The sequence below is a fragment of the Protopterus annectens genome, chromosome 3.part1 (assembly GCF_019279795.1).
Source record: "Protopterus annectens isolate FY-2018-M chromosome 3.part1, PAN1.0, whole genome shotgun sequence".
NCBI classification, from domain to species: domain Eukaryota; kingdom Metazoa; phylum Chordata; order Ceratodontiformes; family Protopteridae; genus Protopterus; species Protopterus annectens.
Window position 1 is genome coordinate 461198700 of NC_056732.1, and position 18248 is coordinate 461216947.

Below are 18248 nucleotides of genomic sequence, written 5' to 3' on the forward strand. Positions count from 1 at the left end.
TTATGTCTTGTATACCCTTTGATATAGATAGTGGTGCTGAAGAGGCTAGCGAAACACATTCTTTCTATTGTTTCAACTTAAGGAATAATTACTAGAGTGTACATGTGACATGTCTTTTATTGTTGTAGTTTCCTGAGAAGGTGTTAGACTGTTAAATAATGTAGCCTGTTGGCCTGGGAACTTCAGACTAGACTAAGTGTCAAAATGATGTAATGTGTATACTGGGAAAACTAAGTGTCAAAATGATGTAATCTGGGAGGGTCCAGCAGAAATGTTTGAGTGATTTTAAACTATTGCTCAAAGAGAGACTAGAAGAATTCTGTCTTGATATCCAACCTCAGCACTGCCTTGCTCTATGAAGGTAAGTTTCTTTAGAAGTATGTTTTCTTGTAGAAATAGCTAGGACTATAAAGTGTAGACTAACTGTTTTCAGAACTTTCCTACTGTATTGTTTTAAGTTTCTGGGTGATCTCTGAACTCTTGGGTAGTATTGTATTGTAATAGTATTGTCTTGTGTTTTAATTATTTATTATTAAATATTTAAAAAATCTTTTACCTGTGGCTGGTTTATGTAGAGTTAAGTTAAGCTCTAGAGAATATCGCATATTTATAGAGTTTATTGTACAAGGCAACTCTAATAAGCCTTAGACTGATTAGTCACACTTACCAACTGGATAATAATATTGCACAGTAATAATTGGACACCCTTTTAAGGGCCTTTGGGTAGCTGATAAGTATTAGCTAGTGGTGGCAGTAATTACTACCATATAGTCTGGGTAAACGGGCACAGGTGGAGAATCTGTGTCAGCTTTTTCCAGGAGTGTCTGCAAAGTTGTATCAGTACTTATCTCAAAGTGTGTGGGTGTGTGTCAGCTACCTGGGCAGGAACACGAAGCACTGGTGGGATAGAGAGGGTACTGGAGGTTAGCTTGCCAGCTAGGCTGAGATCTGGACCATATAGCTGTGCTAGTGGGGAGTCTTATTGGGGACCTGGGTAGCAAGGAAGCAACCAGCCCCAGACTGACTGTGATCTCTGTTTGCACTTAAGGGAAATTGAACTTTACTGTGTGTATTTATTATCCTTTCCTCTTATATGAGACACCCTCCCTGCTGCTACTGGTAAGGATTGAGGCTCCTTGATTGCTGGGCCAGTGCACAGCCATCACATTGAGGTTTGCAGTGGTGGGATCCACTCCACATACTAATTTTCTTGTAGTGATTCCTGTAGCTTATGTGCAGTGATCTTTGAAGGTGTTTTGTACTCTGAATCAGCCATGCAGTGAATACTCAGAGTTCAGATGACAATTGCTTTATTTCTTTTGTTAGCTTAGTTAGTCAGGGTGAGCAGGCAGCATGTCAGCACAGGAGTATGGAAATCTGACAAGGAGCCAGCTGGTGGATATGTGCCAGGCTAGGGGACTGGTGAATGGAAACCTGACTAAGGCATACCTGATTGTAGCCTTGGTTACAGCTGCATCAGAAAACAGCATCCAGGAGAACAATCAGGCTAGCAGTGGAGATGCAATATCCTGAGAGAATGGACAGCTCAACCTTTCTGCGTAGGACAATCAGACTGGCAGTGGAGATACAATATCCTCGGAGAATGGACAGCTCAACCTTTCTGCAGTGGACTTAAAAATCCAGCTGGAGCTAAAGAGATTTGAGTTGGAGGCCAGGCATTTGGAGATAGAAGCCAAAGAAAAGGATCATCAGAAGAAGCATGAGAGGGAAATGTTGACTCTTCACCAGAGTCATGGAGGTAATGGGGAAGGGAGTAACTGGACCCCAAAAGCACAACAGGTCAGTAAATTTCTTCCACAATTTAAAGAGCAGGATTATTTTGATAGTTTCATTCATATGTTTGAGATGGTATGCAAACAGTATAGTGTTGACCAAAGGCTCTGGGTACGGTTCCTGACCCCCCCCCCCTTACTCCATGGGAAAGCTGTAACTTGTATATCACAAATTCCTGACTCTATCTGTTTTAATTATTCTGCTGTAAAAAAATGTATTTTAGAATGTTTTAAGCTAACATCTGAAATGTATAGGAAAAAGGTTCGTGAACATAGACGCAAGGCAGATAAAAATGTATGTGAATATGTTGCTGAACTGAGCACTTATTTTCATAGCTGGGGGAGTGGATGTCAGGTCACCACTTATAAAGGGCTGGCAGAACTTTTGGTGAGGGAACAAGCCCTTAGCACATTGTCTGAGGACATGAGGATCTGGTTAGCTGATAGACAATGCGCTACTTCAGATGAGTTGGGGAAGAAGGGAGAACTATACCTGGCAACCAGGACAGCCCTGCACAGGAAGGGGAGCCCCAGTGCTGCTCATGGGTCTAAAGCAACCCATGGTGGGCAGCACAGACTGCCCCAACAGAATCTACCAGTAGCAGGGAAAGCCACTAGTCCAGGTATACATCCAGGAGCTAGGGTTAAATGTTTTGAATGCAACCAGTGGGGCCATGTGGCATACAGGTGTCCACAGAGGCAAGGTGGGGAAACAAAGGTGAGTAAGTGGGAAAGACAAAATGCAATAGTAGGTTGTCTTGAGACAACAGGGGTACTAAACAACCATCGTGCAGATGTCCTGAGAGGGAAGGATTTGAATGATGCAGTACCGTGTACTTATGCAGTTACACGCAGTGAGGCTAGGAGACTAGCATGTGGGTCTGGTAGTCTGGGCAGACCCAGGCACACTGCATGCTTGCAGCCAGGACTGCTGAGGTGGTTACTTCAGGGAGGGAGCTACTCTGTAGCTGTGAGACTGAAGGCGAGCCACAGCTGCTTGTGGGTAACGATGGTTCCTTTGACTGAGTGACTGCAAAGGTAGAGGTGAGTAGTAGTACCCAGGCTGACAGTGAGGCACCACTGTCAGAGGATGCCAGACATCCAGTGGAAGAGGAGCTGGGAAGGGTTACAAGGAGAGAGTTAAGACAGGCTCAGCTCTCAGACCCTACATTGCAAGGCCTGAGGCAGGTAGCTAGGGAGGCACCTGATTCTCAAGGGAAGGGGGAATCTGTATACTGAGACAAAGGGTTACTATACAGAGAGTGGACCCGTGAAGGAGGGCTGGAAGGTGAGAGAGTACAGCAGTTAGTAGTGCCTAGAGCTTGCCATCTGATGCTTCTAGCCATAGCCCATGATATTCCCTTTGCAAGTCATATGGGTATAAAACATACAAATAGGTGCATTATGCAGAACTTCTATTGGTCTGGAATTTCCAGAGATGTAACAGGGTACTGCAGGACCTGTGAGCAGTGTCAAAAGGTGGGCAAAGCAGGAGACAAGGTGAGAGCCCCTTTGATGCCTTTGCCTATGACTGAGGAGCCATTTCAGAGGGTAGCTATGGATATTGTGGGTTCTCTGAGTACCCCAAGTTCCACATGGAAAAAGTATATCCTAGTGGTAGAGGATTATGCTACACGATACTCTGAGGCAATGGCTTGGTCTTCCTTTGAGGCAGAGAAGGTGGCAAATGCTTTGGTAGGGATTTTCAGCATGGTAGGTTTCCCAAAAAAAAATACCGACTGACTGAGGTGCCAATTTCATGTCAGACCTGCTGGCTTGTCTGTGGAAGTACTGTGGGGTGAAGCACATGACGACCACCCCCCCTACCATCCCCAGACTAATGGTCTTGTTGAGAGGTTAAACTCTACAATCAAGTCCATGCTACGGGCATTTGCCGATCAGTTTAAGAGGGAGTGGGACAAATATTTGCCCCATCTGTTGTTTTCTTACAAAGAAGTTCCCCAGGAATCCATAGGTTTTTCACCCTTTGAGTTGCTGAATGGGCGTAGGGTGAGGGGACCTCCAGATTTAATTCGAGATGAGTGGGAAGGTGAGTGTGAACCTCACAAGGAGTCTGTTGTGGCATATGTCTTAAACCTCAGGACAAGGCTGAGGGAACTCATGGGCTTGGCCCAGGAGAACCTGGCAGAAGCCCAACAATAGAAAAAGATGTGGCATGACAGGAATGCTCGAATTAGAGTGTATGCTGTGAGGCAGCAAGTAATGGTTCTCACCACAACAAAAACTGGAGGAGAATAGGCACTGGTCAAGTAGGAATGCTGTGTCCAAAGAATAAACAGTCTATGTACCACAAACCAGAATAGGAAACTGCAAGGCCAATAAACGCTCCAAAATGCGATGAAAATCTTTAATAACACAAGATACAGTGCGTCGACCTAGGTTTCATCCGAATCCTCGGACTTCATCAGAACACTGTGGCATACAATACTGAATGTTTATATAATCAAGTTAATCACATAGTTAATTAATAATCAAATCACTTGATTGTATAATAAAACTAATAAATGCTCTAATTAAAAATGTATCCAAGGTTAAAACACACCATTAAAAACAAACTTATTATATATTCACACTGTTAAATAAAATAAGATAAAAAAGATAATAATAAAAGCAGTACACCAACATAAACTGAAAAATTATATATTTATGTAAATAAATATATATAAATAAATGTTGTGTATAATATTTCTATCCAAATAGATGTTATACTGCAAAAGACAACTGATACCCCAATGAATGTTAAATATATAATGTGTACAATATCTATATTGTGGTGACGTAATTGTGGCCTATTTAAAAATCCAATGCACAAAAAATGTGTAACCCTATATACAATAACATATATAATCTTGTTGAAAGTTGAATATTAAAACCATATAGTTATTGTATCCATGCCTAAACTTATCTTAAAAACATTAAAAAGTGGCCGCTACATAAATACAATGTATAAATATGTAATATAAATATATATGTTATATGTTGAATATATAAAATTATTAAAATTATATATAAATATAAATATAAATGTTAAAGTGCAAGACAATTAAATCAAGTACCTTTAATATTATATAGCCATAAAATAGGTTTTATGCTAATGTATTCATTTAAGCCAGGGTATTGATTAGCATTCAATAAAATTTGCATTCTTAATTCTGCTATATCAAGGTTAAATTTAGTAATTTTACCTTGTGGATCAATACCCTGATGAATTATACCAAAAAACTTAAATTGATGATTGTCAAATTGATTTATATGCCTTGCTAAGGCATTAGTTGATTTACCATGTTTTATATCTAGTACATGTTCTTTAATCCTATCCCGCAACAACCTGCTGGTTTTCCCCACATAAAAACTGTCACATTGTTCACAAACTGCAATATAAACCACATTGCGTGTAAAACAATTAATGTGATGATGTATCCTTAGTTTGTATCTATTGACTGTCACTATTTTGTCAATGTTCATCATGTATTTACATACAGAACACCTACCACATTTGAAACTGCCTGCAGGTTTGTTCAAAAAATTCATATCCCTCGTATTTAAGCTTTCAAATAACTCTCTAAATGAGGTATCTTTTCTAAATATGTAAGTAATATTACCCTTAAAAAGTTCACACATCGTACTATCCATTTTAATGAAATTCCAATTCTTCTTAATAATATCTCTAACAGCTTCAAAAGTATCATTAAAAGTGGTGACAAATAAAGGCACACTATTACACATGAAATGTTTGTTGCCTGTTATTTGGCCTTGAATATTACTTTCTATTAAATCTACATTGTCATTTAACAAGGCTCTATAAAAGCCATTTTTCCTTTTATTAATTACTTCACTGGCAATGTTTTCACAAAATTCCATGGGATAATCCCTGTTTAAAAAGAGATTAATAATAAATTGTATTTCTTTATTGAAATCCACCTCTTCACTAACCATCCTGGCTGCTCTGACCAACTGGCCTTTCACCACGGCCCTTTTCTGGTGGTCAGGGTGCCAGCTATTGAAATGTAAATAAGAATTTGAAAAGGTGGATTTCCTATATATATTTGATGTTAACTTGTTTTTATTTTTGTCAAAAGTTAATTTAATATCTAAATAACTTATACTTTCCTGACTAATGGTAAATGTGAATTGCAAAAACCAAACGCTATTATTAAGATACTCTATGAAAGCTTTTAACTCTTCCTGTTCACCATTCCAAATAATAAATAAATCATCTAAAAAACGGCCATAAAATTTAACATGTTTAAAAAATTCTGAATTAAAAACATAATTTAACTCCCAATATGTAAGTACAAAGTTTGCAAAATTGGGGGCACAAGCTGCCCCCATGGCCACCCCACTCTTCTGTTTAAAATAAGCGCCTTCAAAATAAATAAAATTATTTTTTAACACAATTCCCATAAGTTTACTTAGTACATTAATTTTATTCTGATCGTATAAATTTGTGTGGAAGAACTGTTCTTCAAGCCATTCCAGGCCCTTGTCATGGGGAATAACTGTAAACAAATTGCAAACATCCAAAGTAATAAAAGTGTCGCCCAAACTAAATGCAATGGAATTAATTTTCGTTAAAAAGTCCCATGAATCTTTTAATATGTGCTTGAAATATTCAATACCAATAGGCCACAATTACGTCACCACAATATAGATATTGTACACATTATATATTTAACATTCATTGGGGTATCGGTTGTCTTTTGCAATATAACATCTATTTGGATAGAAATATTATACACAACATTTATTTATATATATTTATTTACATAAATATATAATTTTTCAGTTTATGTTGGTGTACTGCTTTTATTATTATCTTTTTTATCTTATTTTATTTAACAGTGTGAATATATAATAAGTTTGTTTTTAATGGTGTGTTTTAACCTTGGATACATTTTTAATTAGAGCATTTATTAGTCTTATTATACAATCAAGTGATTTGATTATTAATTAACTATGTGATTAACTTGATTATATAAACATTCAGTATTGTATGCCACAGTGTTCTGATGAAGTCCAAGGATTCGGACGAAACCTAGGTCGACGCACTGTATCTTGTGTTATTAAAGATTTTCATCGCATTTTGGAGCGTTTATTGGCCTTGCAGTTTCCTATTCTGGTTTGTGGTACATAGACTGTTTATTCTTTGGACACAGCATTCCTACTTGACCAGTGCCTATTCTCCTCCAGTTTTTGTTGTGGTGAGGTTCCTGGTTTGTTGAGAAGCTTTGTTGGTTTATTCGTTATGGAGGACGAGAATGACGAGGTTGACGTGGGCGTGTTGCTCAAAGAAATGAACGAGCAGTTAAAGCTTCACACTACTCTTATTCACAAATTGATGTCAACTTCCAATGTGGATAATTCATCTACCAGCAGTTTGGGTTTGCCGCTCACCCAGGCTTCTCCTTTGTCTAATATGCAATGTTCGAATGGTACCGGCACTTCTGAACAATCACACAATACAGCCCAGTTAGATCGGGCCATGCCGGTGAATGCAGCAACTTGGACATTCAACCAGTATTCATTTAATTCAGCAAAAACATCAACACAAACTGACACTTATATTGTGAAGGGGAATATGAGAGACTTACTTAAGCAATTTGAAGTTAAATTGTTTAAGTTAAAACGTACGCAAATGGAGAATGGGTATTTGCGTAAGAACATAGAATTAGGGTTAGTACCCAAAGGACTGAGATTATGGAGATACCCCAATGGTTGCGAACGAGAACCAGATATGTTAAAAGAACTACATGACTTATTTAACAAAACGGGGTTGGCTTTATTGGAAATCATGATAAAATATAATGATAAAAAGATTGAATCTCTTTTATTGGAAATGGAACAACTTAATAATAACATAAGCCAGGATCTATTGTTTGATCAATACTACACGAATTATGTTAACATAATCAAGGATGTGGAACATAGTTGTGATGTTTTATATGATAAAAAACAGAACAAAATCAAAAGGGATACGAAAATATATGCGACTGGCATAGTTTATCCCAAATCACACGTTTTGAATCGTGGAAACATCGAGATAACAGACAGGATGGGTCGGTTGGATGAATTAGATGACATCACTTCCCCTCCTCAGATGGAAGCTAACGCGCGACAGCATGGAAGTCCAACTAATATCGATGGTCCCAGGAGATCTAAGAGACTCAGGGGACAACACTCTTTTGAAGAACATGAGAGTTTTGATAGTACAGGAGCACATCCAAGGAGAGAACCGAATTATTATAAAAAAATTAACTTTCAAAAAAACACATGGGGGGCGCGCAAGTAGCCGATGGCGTCCACCGAGAGATGGTACTTGGTAAGCATACTGACTTATGTTTAACCGCAAATTACATCGATTCAAGGTTAAGAAATGTTTCTACGGACAAGGCTGTTACCAGTACTTTAGTCTCTGTTTCTCCTGGTTATAATTGTACATTAGTTAATACAGGTAACAACGAATTAGAGGTTAATTTTAATAGTTACCATTTTCCACATGGAAGTAATTCACTTCAATGTGAGTATACACTAGGTAGGTCGGTCCAGCCTTTGGACGATATTGGACAATGCATGTTGTTTGAGAAGATGGAAAGTAATGATTCATTCTGTGATAAAACAACACACTTATTTGACGGACAATCACTTTTGAATGATACTAGTTTTGTTAATGGATGTGCTTTTAACAGTGTGGTTACTAATTGAACAGATTTGTTTAATGAAGTAGTAGCAGATTGTACAGCGAATAATAATGATCACATAATTCATGACAATGAAACTAATAATAGTGTGGTCAGTATTTATTTGGATTGGTCAAATGCAGTAGAAGTAGAATGTACAGCAACCCTTAATGATCAGTTAAATAATGACAATGTAGTAGATAATGAAGCTGAATGTGTTTTGTTTTCTAAACCAAGCATTGTGGTAAACGATAAGGGGGATTTTAAATTATATTATTACACACGACAAGAATTTGATAGCAAATGTGTAAACCTTTTTTCAAAAGGGTTTAGTTTTGTCCCGCGTAGGAGAGGAAATATTGTGAATACAATTGTTGACTTGAAACTATTCACTAGAAAATTAAATTTAAAAATTATGTATCAAAATAACACATGGGACATAAATACAGGTGGAAAACCTTGCTTGTCAAAACCAAGTACTTTTAATCCCCCTATGCATGAAAAAGTGGCCTTTTTTGAAAAAGTATCAGATAATGATATTAGGGATCTTTTTAATAATTATCACATAAAGCCTAACAATAATATGACCATTAGTGAGGCAGCTACATTAAAAAGAATTTTGTCCACGAAAAATATTAGAATTATGAAACCAGACAAGGGAAGTGGAGTAGTCATTGTAGATCACCAAGACTATGTAACCTACATGAATGCCCTGTTGTTAGGTGATACATATGTGGAAGTTAGTAGGAACGAAATTAATATAGCTCACCAAAGAATAGATACAACACTGTATGATATGTTATATCAAGGTGAATTGAATGAGCAGGATTGGCAATTCCTACGTAATGAGTTTCCAGTCATAAGTGGGGTCTTTGGAATTCCTAAAATACATAAAGGACTGGATAACTTACAGTTTAGAGCTATTGTGGACGGTAAGCGTAGCAAAACACACTTTATTAGTCAATATTTAGATTATTATTTAAAACCAGGTATTGAATATTTCAAGCACATATTAAAAGATTCATGGGACTTTTTAACGAAAATTAATTCCATTGCATTTAGTTTGGGCGACACTTTTATTACTTTGGATGTTTGCAATTTGTTTACAGTTATTCCCCATGACAAGGGCCTGGAATGGCTTGAAGAACAGTTATTCCACACAAATTTATACGATCAGAATAAAATTAATGTACTAAGTAAACTTATGGGAATTGTGTTAAAAAATAATTTTATTTATTTTGAAGGCGCTTATTTTAAACAGAAGAGTGGGGTGGCCATGGGGACAGCTTGTGCCCCCAATTTTGCAAACTTTGTACTTACATATTGGTTGTTAAATTATGTTTTTAATTCAGAATTTTTTAAACATGTTAAATTTTATGGCCGTTTTTTAGATGATTTATTTATTATTTGGAATGGTGAACAGGAAGAGTTAAAAGCTTTCATAGAGTATCTTAATAATAGCGTTTGGTTTTTGCAATTCACATTTACCATTAGTCAGGAAAGTATAAGTTATTTAGATATTAAATTAACTTTTGACAAAAATAAAAACAAGTTAACATCAAATATATATAGGAAATCCACCTTTTCGAATTCTTATTTACATTTCAATAGCTGGCACCCTGACCACCAGAAAAGGGCCGTGGTGAAAGGCCAGTTGGTCAGAGCAGCCAGGATGGTTAGTGAAGAGGTGGATTTCAATAAAGAAATACAATTTATTATTAATCTCTTTTTAAACAGGGATTATCCCATGGAATTTTGTGAAAACATTGCCAGTGAAGTAATTAATAAAAGGAAAAATGGCTTTTATAGAGCCTTGTTAAATGACAATGTAGATTTAATAGAAAGTAATATTCAAGGCCAAATAACAGGCAACAAACATTTCATGTGTAATAGTGTGCCTTTATTTGTCACCACTTTTAATGATACTTTTGAAGCTGTTAGAGATATTATTAAGAAGAATTGGAATTTCATTAAAATGGATAGTACGATGTGTGAACTTTTTAAGGGTAATATTACTTACATATTTAGAAAAGATACATCATTTAGAGAGTTATTTGAAAGCTTAAATACGAGGGATATGAATTTTTTGAACAAACCTGCAGGCAGTTTCAAATGTGGTAGGTGTTCTGTATGTAAATACATGATGAACATTGACAAAATAGTGACAGTCAATAGATACAAACTAAGGATACATCATCACATTAATTGTTTTACACGCAATGTGGTTTATATTGCAGTTTGTGAACAATGTGACAGTTTTATGTGGGGAAAACCAGCAGGTTGTTATGGATAGGATTAAAGAACATGTACTAGATATAAAACATGGTAATCAACTAATGCCTTAGCAAGGCATATAAATCAATTTGACAATCATCAATTTAAGTTTTTTGGTATAATTCATCAGGGTATTGATCCACAAGGTAAAATTACTAAATTTAACCTTGATATAGCAGAATTAAGAATGCAAATTTTATTGAATGCTAATCAATACCCTGGCTTAAATGAATACATTAGCATAAACCTATTTTATGGCTATATAATATTAAAGGTACTTGATTTAATTGTCTTGCACTTTAACATTTATATTTATATTTATATATAATTTTAATAATTTTATATATTCAACATATAACATATATATTTATATTACATATTTATACATTGTATTTATGTAGCGGCCACTTTTTAATGTTTTTAAGATAAGTTTAGGCATGGATACAATAACTATATGGTTTTAATATTCAACTTTCAACAAGATTATATATGTTATTGTATATAGGGTTACACATTTTTTGTGCATTGGATTTTTAAATAGGCCACAATTACGTCACCACAATATAGATATTGTACACATTATATATTTAACATTCATTGGGGTATCGGTTGTCTTTTGCAATATAACATCTATTTGGATAGAAATATTATACACAACATTTATTTATATATATTTATTTACATAAATATATAATTTTTCAGTTTATGTTGGTGTACTGCTTTTATTATTATCTTTTTTATCTTATTTTATTTAACAGTGTGAATATATAATAAGTTTGTTTTTAATGGTGTGTTTTAACCTTGGATACATTTTTAATTAGAGCATTTATTAGTCTTATTATACAATCAAGTGATTTGATTATTAATTAACTATGTGATTAACTTGATTATATAAACATTCAGTATTGTATGCCACAGTGTTCTGATGAAGTCCGAGGATTCGGACGAAACCTAGACTGTATCTTGTGTTATTAAAGATTTTCATCGCATTTTGGAGCGTTTATTGGCCTTGCAGTTTCCTATTCTGGTTTGTGGTACATAGACTGTTTATTCTTTGGACACAGCATTCCTACTTGACCAGTGCCTATTCTCCTCCAGTTTTTGTTGTGGTGAGGTTCCTGGTTTGTTGAGAAGCTTTGTAAGTAATGGTTCTCATTCCTTTCAGGCACAACAAGCTGCAAGCAGTTTGGGAGGGTCCCTACAAGGCGGTAAGAAGGGATGTTAACTACATGGTGGAAGTGCTAGGCAGATGGCAGGGGCACAAATTGTACCATGTTAACATGATGAAACCTTATCATGATAGGGAGGCCCTTGTGCTGAGTATTTGCAGTGGATTGCAGGAGGACTCTGAGGGAGATCTGGTGAGAGATCTCCTCAGTGAGGCTTGGGCTGATACCTCAGTGGAAGGGGTAGCAATGTCCCAGCAGCTATCTCCTACCCAGGTTTGAGAAATCTGACCAGTGTTGCAGGAGTTTGGGGACATGTTCACTGGGAAACCAGGGTGCACCCACCTGGTGCAGCACCAGGTGGATACAGGACCCCAAAGGCCTATTAGGCAGTCCCCTTATAGGGTGCCTAAGAGAGTCAGACAGACTCTGAGGGAATAGGTACAGGAAATGCTGGAACTAGGGGTGATTCAAGAGTCCAACAGTCCCTAAGCTTTCCCAGTGGTGCTGGTGCCAAAGAAGGGTGGCAGCACCAGGTTCTGTGTGGACTACAGGAAATTAAATAGTCACACAGAGTCGGATGCTTACCCCATGCCTAGGACAGGTGAGGCCCTAGAGCAGCTGGGTGGGGCTAAGTATCTTACAACCATTGATCTTACCAAGGGTTACTGGCAGGTGCCCTTGACTCCCAGTGCTAGAGAGAAGTCAGCCATTGTGACTCCTTTTGGCTTGTAAGAGTTGGCAAAGATACCCTTTGGGATGCAGAATGCCCCAGTGACTTTCCAGAGGCTGGTGGAAAATATCCTAGCAGAAGCAGGAGGATTTGCCCTTGCTTACCTAGATGATATTGCCTCTACAGCCATTCTTGGCCAGAGCACCTTCAGCATGTCAGGGAGGTGCTAGGCAGACTACAGATGGCAGGGTTGACCATTATGCCAAGCAAATGTCAATTGGATATGGCAGAGGTCTCCTACCTAGGGCATAGAGTAGAGAGTGGTAAGATAAGGCCAGAACATGCCAAAGTGGAAGCCATTCAGACATGGTCTGCACCTGTTACTAAAAAGCAGCAGGGCACTACAGAAAGTTTGTCCCCAGTTATAGTATCATAGCTGCTCCCCTCACAGACCTGACAAGGAAAAACAGGCCAGATAAGGTAGTGTGGACCCCAGCATGTGATCAGGCATTCCAGAAGCTTAAAGAAGCTTTGGGAGGACCCCCTGTGTTAGCCAGTCCAGATTACAGCAAATAATTTGTTGTGCAAGTGGATGCTTCAAACCATGGGGTGGGGGCTGTACTTAGCCAGATTTCGTCAGAAGGGGAAGGGCACCCAGTGGTTTATCTCAGTCATAGGCTCCAACCAGGGAGAAATGCTATGCAGCTGTAGAAAATGAATGTCTAGCCATAGTGTGGGCACTGTAGAAACTTCAGATTTATCTGTATGGAAGAAAATTCACTGTAATGACAGATCACAACACTCTAACAGGTTCAACAGGTTAAACAGAGCCAGTCAGCAAAAGGCCAGATTGCTAAGATGGAGTTGCAAGCATATGATATGTCAGTGCAGCACCGCAGTGGGATTAGCAATGCCAATGCAGATGGGCTCTCAAGACAGGGAATGGGGTAAGGCAACCTCAGATAGACCTAACCCTATCAAGCATTATTTATCAAAGGTCACTTGAAAAACTTGCTTGAGTTCTCTGGGGGGGGGGTGTGAAGACTGGTAAAGAAGGGAAGAAGGCTGCCAGCCTAGTCAAATAGAATTTGATACATAATTCTATGATTTGTAAATATAAATGTAAAATACAGGCTTGTTTCTTAAATGAAAGAAAACACTGTAAAATGTGAACTTCAAGATTGTAGCAACATTGCCATCTGATGTAAGGAAAACTAAGCCAAGTATTTCACATCTGTTCATTTGAAGTTAAAATTATGTCTTGTATACCCTTTGATCTAGATAGTGCTGCTGAAGAGGCTAGCTGAACACATACTTTCTATTGTTTTAACTTAAGGAATAATTACTAGAGTGTACATGTGAAATGTCTTTTACTGTTGTTGTTTCCTGAGCAGGTGTTAGATTGTTAAATAATGTAGCCTGTTGGCCTGGGAACACCAGACTAAGTGTCAAAATGATGTAATGTGTACACTGGGAAAACCTAAGTGTCAAAATGATGTAGTCTGGGAGGGCCCAGCAGAAATGTTTGAGTGATTTTAAATTATTGCCCAGAGAGAGACTGGAATAATTCTGTCTTGATATCCAACCTCAGCACTGCCTTGCTCTATGAAAGTAAGTTACTTTAGAAGTATGTTTTCTTGTAAAAATAGCTATGACTATAAAGTTTAGACTAAGTATTTTTCTGTTATAGCAGAACTTTCCTACTGTATTGTTTTAAGATTCTGTGTGATCTCTGAACTCTTGGGTAGCAATGTATTGTAGTAGTGTTGTCTTGTGTTTGAATTATTCATTATTAAATATTTTAAAAATGTTTTACCTCTGGCTGGTTTGTATAGAGTTAAGTTAAGCTCTAGAGTACATTGCATATTTATAGAGTTTATTGTACAAGGCCACTCTAATAAGCCTTAGACTGATTAGTTACACTTACCAATTGGATAATAATATTGCACAACAATAATTGGACACAATTTTAAGAGCTTTTGGGAAGCTGATAAGTATTAGCTGGTGGTGGCAGTAATTACTACCGTATAGTCTGGGTAAACTGTGTCAGCCTTTTTCAGGAGTGTCTGTGAAGTTGTATAAATGCTTATCTCAAAGTGTGTGGGTGTGAGTCAGCTACCTGGGCAGGGACACAAAGCACTGGTGGGACAGAGAGGGTACTGGTGGTTAGCTTGCCAGCTAGGCTGAGATCTGGACCATATAGCTTTGCCAGTGGGGAGTCTTATTGGGGACCTGGGGAGCAAGGAAGCAACCAGTCCCAGATTGACTGTGATCTCTGTGTGCACTTAAGGGAAATTGAACTTAACTGTGTGTAATTGTTATCCTTTCCTCTTATATGAGATGACCTACCTGGTGTTAGTGGTAAGGATTGAGGCTCCTTGATTGCTGGGCCAGGGCACAGCCATCACACATGACATAGAAGGATCTCTCACGTACTTCATCTTGCCTTGCTCTACCAAGTGAACCAGGGAATAGCAACTCTTTAGTCAGGAACATATAATGAGATTAGTCAAGTGCTGTTTTCTATGTCTGTGTGAGTCTATTCTTCTGTGTTATTTTTAATATTTCCTGTGATTGAAATTCTGGTTCATAGGGTCATAGGTTGGTGCTAGGCTATCGACCCTAGGGCCTATACAAGCCTAACCATAACAATTCACTGGCTATTTCTTCCCAAAATATTTACTTCCTGGACCTGTGTCTAGCAGGGCAACTGACATGATCCCTGGGGTAAATTTCCTATCTCTCATCCAATTGTCAAGGTTCCTTTTGAAGAGTGCCAAAGAGGCGCTCTGCTTGATATGTATGGGCAGTCTATTCCAGAGTCTGGGGAGTATCTGGGTCAGGATCCTATCCCTCCAGCATGTTTTGTTCATTGTGATGACAAAGTTTATATCCCTGGAGCGTGTGACTCTGAGGAATTGGGATTTCTTTAAGTGTAGCATGTCCAACAGCTCTGGGTTTGACATGACCTTGTATGTTAAGCAGAGATCTCCTCTGAGTATATGATATGTGACAGAATATAGCTGGAGTTTTTTTAGAGGGTCAGCATAAGGCATCTGCTTTAGGCCTGTGATTCTTTTAGTGAGGTATTTCTGCAGCCTTTCCAGTTGTTGCAGATGTCTTGAGAGGTATATACCAAACGGGTCATTGTATTCTATAATGGATCTAATGAGTGATGAGTACAGTGAGACAATGACCTCCTTTTTTCTGGATGAAAAGCCCTTAGTGATGAGGTGTGCCACATAGAAGGATTTCGTGACTGTTGTGGTGATGTGGTTCAAAGATGAGACCACTATCCACCTGTGTCCCTAAGGCTCTTATCACACTTTCAATGTTTAGTGTACTGCTCCCTATGTGGTAATTCATGGGTACATGTTTTTTCCCAAAGGGGCAACTATACATTTCTTGGCACTGAGCTTGAGCCCATGGCTCTGGCACCAAGCATCTGTTTCTGTAAGGCCCCTTTCTAGAGTATCCACATAATTTGGGGAATCAGTAATGGCTCCCATTTTGCAGTCATCTGCAAACTTTGTTAGCCAGAGTCCCTTAGTGTTGGCCTGAACTTCATAGAAGTAGATGCCAAACAAGAGCATTCTCATGACTGAACCCTGAGGTACTCCACTTGCCACTTGTCTGGATCTGGATTTGGTGTAGGCTATTTTTACTGTGTGGGTTCTGTCAGTAAGCCAGTTGGCAACCCATTGAGTGATGTAGGGATTATGCCCAGCTTAGTAAATTTATCTATGATTCCAGAATGGGGGATGGTGTTGATGGCCTTAGCAAGGTCCAGATAGGCTGTGTAGACTGTCTTACCCTAGTCCACAGCTCTGGAGACTGATTTGAAGAAGTCAATCAGGTTCAGGAGACAAGATCGACCCTTCACGAACCCAAACTGGGTAGGGTCCAGTGTTTGAAGGATGACAATGTCTTTGTTTATAAGTTCCATGAAAATACATTCAATGGCCTTGTAGATCAGGCTCATCAGACTGATGAGGTGGTAGTTCCCAGGATCCAAAGTGTATCCCCCCTTGTGGAGTGGGATAACTGTAGCTGTGTGCCACTCAGTGAGCATGAAGCCTGAGGTGAGGCTATGATTAAACCTGACACTTAGATGAGGTGCCAGTTCATTTTGTAGTTCATGTAGTGCACAGCCCAAGATGTCGTCTGGTCCCATGGATGCTGTATTCTTAGCTTTGGCGAGTGCAGTTTTTACTTGCGTGGCCATTATTACCGTAACTTGGCAATCTTTCGGTATTGAGATGGGCCCTTTAGGGGGTGAGAGGGGGGTGAAGTTGGCACTGAATCGATCTGCCAGTATATTGGCAATATACTTGGGATCAATATATTTAATGCCATTCTGTTGTAGCTTAGAACAGATCTGAGCATTGCCATTTAGATTTTTGACATAGCTATAGAATGCCTTGTGGTTGTCTTTGGAATCTTTGGCAATTTTATTTTTGTAACTAGCTTTAGAGGATTTTATGAAGGATCTCAGCTTCTTACTGAGGCTAGTAAGGGAGTGTTTTGCATTATGGGATTTTCCTTTTTTCTGCAACAGATTCTTCCTTTTGTTGTAAAGTTTGTTTATGGCAGGGTACCACCAGATTGGCTTGCTTTTGTGAAAGAGAGCATCTTGGTTCTATTTGGGATGGCACGATTCATGCACGAGTTGATGTGCTCATGCAGTGCCTTAGTGTAGGATTCAGTAGTCGAACTTTCAGTTCCCGTCTGCATGAAAGTCATGAAGTTTGTCACGTCTGACTTGAGTAGCATGAAGTTGGCTTTGGAGAAGTTTTTTACGCAGGTTTCCTTACTGGGGGGGGGGGGGTGGAGGAGTTATATGGATGTCAAGGGTGATTAGCTTATGGTCAGACCTGACCAACGACGGGGTGACCATAGGTGTGGAGGATTGATTTACCATGTTGGTAATGACCAGGTCTAGGATATTGGAGCCCCTGGTGGGATTATTGATTAGTTGATCCAGGGCATTGGAATTTATGAATTCCAAGAACCGTTGGGCAAAGGTGTTGGTACATGAGTAGTTTTCCCAGTTAATGGCAGGGTAGTTGAAATCACCCGGTATTAGAGTGTTTGGTTGTATCTTAATATTTTCCAGTATGTTTAGAAAGGTGTAGTGAGAATCTTGGGGCATGGTGGGGGATCTGTAGTAAGCTACAATTTGGATTGCAGTCTTACCTAGTGTTAGTTGCACCTGGAGAATTTCAGATGCATTGTGTTGGGCAACTAGCCTGGTGGTGTGAATATCCTTGATGAATATGAGCACTACTCCACCTTTAGTGTTTCAGTCCTGGTTTGGGGGCCAAAAACTGTGGCAAGAGTTGTAGTCTGGTATTGCAGGAGTGCTCTCTGGAGCCTTGAACCAGGTCTCAAGTTACTGCACAGATATTGATGTTCTCCATTATTAGGAGTGCCTCGAGAGAGTGCATTTTGAGGTTTAGACTTCTAGCATTGACTTCCTTTTTTTAAAGAGATTTTGCATGCTTGTACCTGTTACTGTGGTGTTTACTATAAATAGATATTTTATATTTTCATGTTCTTTTACTATTTATTATTAAATATACTTAAACTTTTCATTGTGGCTGGTCCTTTTGAGAATAGTTTAACCTTTGAGAATACTTATATC